Here is a 5,350-nt window from a genome sequence, read left to right as displayed (position 1 = left end):
TCGATGTTCATGAACTTAGTGTGCCCCATCCTATAAGGCCTTGGGCCGGTCGAAAAATCATAGCATTCAGTTGAAAAGAGGGGAGAAAAGGAGAAAATTCAATTTGAAAATTCTCTCTCTCTCTCTCTCTCTCTCTCTCTCTCTCTCTCTCTCTCTCTATAATGTAGATACAATAGTCATCATGCATTTGTTTTAAGTTTCTCTTGTTAGTATCTCTTTAGAGTTGTAAGAAGTATAGGGTTTGGGAGAGCTCACTGCGGCACCCCTACAGACTGCGAGGTGCAATCGAGCGGGGATACCCACAATTGGTTTGCGGCGGCAAGGTGACGACGTTGCAGTGGAGTTGGTCATGATGATCGGCTTGGCGGTTCTTCTTGTGTGAACTGATTGCTCCTTTGGGGTGAGGGCCTGACAGTCCCAGCCAAGCCTACGTTAGCTCATCCCTTCCTTCCACCCTCATTTTCAGGATCTGTGGTGATCGACCCTCTATGCTCGATTCGGTGTAGAAACGATGGTCGTGTCTCTTTTGGTTGCGGTTTCGAAGTTGAGGTCTCCCTAGGAAGGACCGAGAGCTTGTGACATGGGATCCTAGCCCTATGGCATCCTAGGGATTCACCATTTTGGCCTTTGTGGGTGCTTGGATCTACCCTAAAAATCCTTGGATAGTATGGTGGCTTGCAATTTTTTGGTGGGCTCGTTTTTCCTTGACTGCCAGTCGGCTTTGCCTCTGCAATCTCTCTTGGTGTTGTGCAGGATTGGTTCTTTTTGGCAGTGTGAATCTCTTCTGGCTTATTTTGCAAAAATTTAGGGTGTAGACCAGTAGCACAAAGGCAAAGAAGCTACCATACCAAGGCTCCCCCTTGGGAGCACCCCTATGGTAGAAGCACCTCCCCGCCTCACTCCATCCCTTGCACCATAGAGCCCACCGAACCCTAATCACATGCATAACTCCACCTCACTCTCATCCTCTTATAGCTACAAGGTTTCTTTTACTTGCTAGCAAAAAACACAAGAAAGAACAAGCTCAAGAGTTATCCAATGTCAATCTTGCTAGCACCTACCTCTCTAATCGAGAGCCACATCATCACATGGTTTCATATGCCACATCAGTCATGCCACCATGACTAATAGGCAAAAAAGGGGATTCGGAGCATAAGGAAGGAGGATAGCGTATAGAAGGAGAGGAGGTGTGAAGGTTACAAAGGGGAGGAGGGAGCTTGATGGCAAGGAATCTTTCTTGGTCTCTCTCTCTCTCTCTCTCTCTGCCTTAGCAAAGGAGACATTCTCTCTCTCTCGACTTAGCAAAGCAAAGGGGGAAGAGCTCGGCTTCAAGCTCAGCTATTCTCTTTCTCTTGATTTTGGGGGAAGCAAGCCATTGAGGAGGGATCGAGGAAGGCTACAATCTCTCTCTCAATCCATCTACGGAAGCAAGGAAAGGAGACTCGGCATCAAGCTCATTCTCTCTCTCTTTCATTCATATGCAAGAGCCATAACTCTCAATTTTAAAGGGATTCTATGGCATCAAAATAGAGGTATCATGTCAACGAAGGGATTGCAAGCGATGTAGTGGTTCTTGGTTGATTGTCAATGTTGGATCTAATGAATTTACCCAAGGTTTTTGATCATCCAAGTGATTGCTAGAGATTGAGTACAATTTATTCTAGTTTTAATGGAATCATACTTAGTTTGGGTTCTCATTGGCATTTATCTAGATGTTTCTATTCTTCTTCTTTCTAGAATCTCCCATAGCCAGAGGCCCTGTGCCTTCGTGGCTCACCTTGCAAACATTTATCCCCATCTTTAGAAGGTCTACGTCCAATTTATTTAGTCTCTCAAGTGAATAAATAAGTGACTTACATGAACTATTGGCATGTATTTCTCCCATATAATTGTTTCCTCCTCCTCTAGTGTTGAAGGGCTATGATATGCTTCTTCTCCAATGTTTGAGGATGATATTCTCCTCTCCTCCAATATAGAAGGGTTTGCAGTACATTAAGAGGGTTTCACTACCTTTACGTTTTTAGGAACTCCACCCATTTTGTCACACCAATAGCTTGTGTTTTAGTATCCTCCCATGAAAGAAACCTTGAGCTTCTTTGCCATAATAAGTCTCCACCACATATGCTCTTCATTTAACTTGCTTACATCAAAATTTGGAAACCTATACATTCTTTGTGTTTCCTCAAAATATGTAAGGTCTTTGCCACCCTTCTTGGAGAGGGGATTCCTATGTAAAGGATTAATATCATGCCGTTTTGGTCATAACTAGAAAGTTTCTAATTTTGAATGTTTTTCCAACTCTGATGAACTAATGATGTATATACTGATGTAAGATTTTCAAAAATATAGTTTTCACTTTTTTTGTCATTTTCATCCAAAAATAGTAAGTTTTGAGGTGCTTGCACACCCTCGTAGATGCGACCATCTCGACTAAATCTACTCGGTCCTGAATTTCCACGAAAATAGCTATCTGCTCTGAAACTTGCTAAAAAGGTGTGTGCATATGACACCTTAAGTCATCGTCCTCAAGCTCGTCTTTCTATAGCAACTTTCAAAAGTCAATTCTGATAACCTATTCTCACCTAGCACAATTAAATCCTTGTCCTAATGTTACTAGAGTTAATTTATAATCCTAAGGTATGTATATAAGTGTATGCATGTGCATGGGCATTTATGTGCATGTGTATGTGTGTCCATGGATGACACATAGCCATGGATCCATCTCTTATGGAATATTTGACTATGAGCATGGGGAGACTACATGAGATGTATCACCCAAAAGGATAAAGATGGACACCTCTTACAGCAAAGTGGGAGCTTGTTACACCTCTACTCATCCTTTTTCAAAAATGGAGACAAGCAAGGGAGAGATGGGGCTGACTTGGGCAACAAGGCACCTCCAACTCTCTATATAAAGGGCATTCCCACTCAATTTTACACACACTTGAACACACTTGGGAGAAGAAAGCTCTGTTGCTGCGGCAAACAACTTGGTGACTACCGGTAACATTGAAGCTTTGAGGGATCAATAACTCCAAAGCACATTTGGGTAATGTAAATATATTGTTTAATTAAGTTATTATCAATATTTTCTCTCAATTGAAATCCTTCCAATTGCTACCCTATTATCATTCAATTGGAATCCTTTCCAATTGCTACCATATTATCATTCAATTGGAATCCTTTCCAATTGCCACCCTACTATCAAAAGCTCTACTCTTATTTACCTATTTTCAATCGGAAATCAACAATTATTATACTTATTTTATAGTAACTTCTCTACATTATAAAGTAATGAAGGTCTCACTACTCGATTACATAATCATTTGTGTTGATTACATTCGAAATTCTTCATCAATGAAACCTATATGCTTGCATGAATTAGCTAATTGTATTCAAGAATTTTTTTCAACTAAAAAGATAAATTGTTCTTGTAAGAAAATATAAGTGATTAATCATGTGATTAGTGCATAAATGAATGGTGTGAATATGTATGTCTCTTAAACCTTACATAAATTTTGCCTACCATAAGCATAAATCATTAGAAGAGAAGTGTAAGAATCGACGTAATTAACATTCCATCAACCTTATTATCATTTTCTTTTTGCACAAATAGTTCTTACACATTTTCAAGTTAGCTATTAGAGACAAGATGGCCCCAAAAAGGGCTCGTGTTAGTGAGACTCACAATGATGAGGCTGGCACTAGCCAAGAAGCTGATAAGGGAAAGAGAATTTCCTTGGAGGATGTGCCACCGAACTCGCCCAGGCAAGCAATGGTCCTACATTAGACAAGGTTGGAATTAATTTTGCTAAGTATTTGCATTCATTGCATAGACAATAGACTAGAAAAAGGGAAAATAATCTCTATGGATCATAAAACCATCACAAATTACGGCATATGTTTTATATAATTTTCTTTGTAGTGAAAGATTGTTTGGAAATTATTTTGTTTGCTCGTAGAAAATAAATGTTTGCTTAGTAGAAAAACTCTCAAACCTTCTTCATTCAAAAATCCTACACTAATAAAGTCAAAACTCCCTTTGATATCCAGGGAGGAGGGCTTAGCAGTGTGAATGCCAAAGTAGTGCATATGTGGGTGCACACATCTTGCTAGTTTGTGTCCAAAATGCAAGATAGTACTTGTAAGTTGGGGCCCAGATTGCAAATTAGTCTCACTGCGAGATGGTACCTAGATTGCATGATAATTTAGTTGTATAGGCAACTAAAGACACTGGGAGAAATAAACTCTCACCAAGAGGAGTGAACTCTTGGGGTTTGGATATTTTAATGAAGAAGAGTCGTATGTTGTTTTTCTTCTAGGAAAGATTGTTTTGGTGCCACTTTGATAATGCTTGAAGGGCTATTTTAACAAACTTGTGATGGGAACCTTAGAAAGGAATTTTGTGTATGAACAATCATGTGGTAGTAATTAGAAGACAAGCAAAAGTGTGAGTGTGGAGTGGAAAGTGGTGATTGGCTCAAGTTGCCAGTCAAGGATGGGTGGTTTCGATTAGTCAAGAAAATCTCCACTCCCTCTTGTTAGGAGAAGCAAAATTAGAGACTCATTGTGCCAAGAGTCGAGATGTCCCAAATATGTGTGCCCCTGAAAGCTATGGGAAAAAAATTATTTGGATTTTCTCTCTTTTGAAAGGTGAAAATTAGGGATGTATAAAATTCTTGTATTAGTTCATGCTTTCCCTACGAGAGAGGGCTAGGAACCCTCTTCAATGGTTCAGACTCAAGTTAATTGGTGATGAAAGGCCGTCCATTGGAAATAAATTCCTTTTTAACTATGTTTTCTCAAGCAAATAGGGCCTACAGACCTATCATGTACCCTCTAGTTGCCAAAAGGTTATGGTAACGGGGTGTGGATCTCACACGTGGTATCAAAGCCTAGGTTAGGAAATTGGAAAATTTATTATTGTTTGAAAAATAGATTGCAAACTTAAGTTTGAGAACTCACCAACATCGATGTTTTAGAAAGATGCTGACGTTGAGTATCGCAAGTATAAGACCTTTGAAATAATGTATTTGAGACTTGTCACTCAAATTTTTCTTTTCATTACAACATGATGAATATTTTGATGAAGGCTTTCTCTCCTCCATCAACAAAAATCAAAAAGGGAGGGAACTTGCATGGATATGCAATGGTGGCATCTTCTACATCAATGTAAAGAAGCTCGAATGCCTCTCCTCTGATCTAAAGAAGCTTCGATGGAGGGAAGAGCTGCAAGTTATCCAACTTTTCTACTTCCTCGGTACTATTAGAGATTACTACACTGCTATATCTGAAGATGGCATTGGCATGACCTTAAATGAATGGGTTTTTAACATATCAAGTGGTGAAG

Source organism: Adiantum capillus-veneris, chromosome 15 (assembly GCF_014529385.1).
Source record: "Adiantum capillus-veneris isolate H3 chromosome 15, ASM1452938v2, whole genome shotgun sequence".
Taxonomy (NCBI): domain Eukaryota; kingdom Viridiplantae; phylum Streptophyta; class Polypodiopsida; order Polypodiales; family Pteridaceae; genus Adiantum; species Adiantum capillus-veneris.
This window is presented reverse-complemented; position numbering follows the sequence as displayed.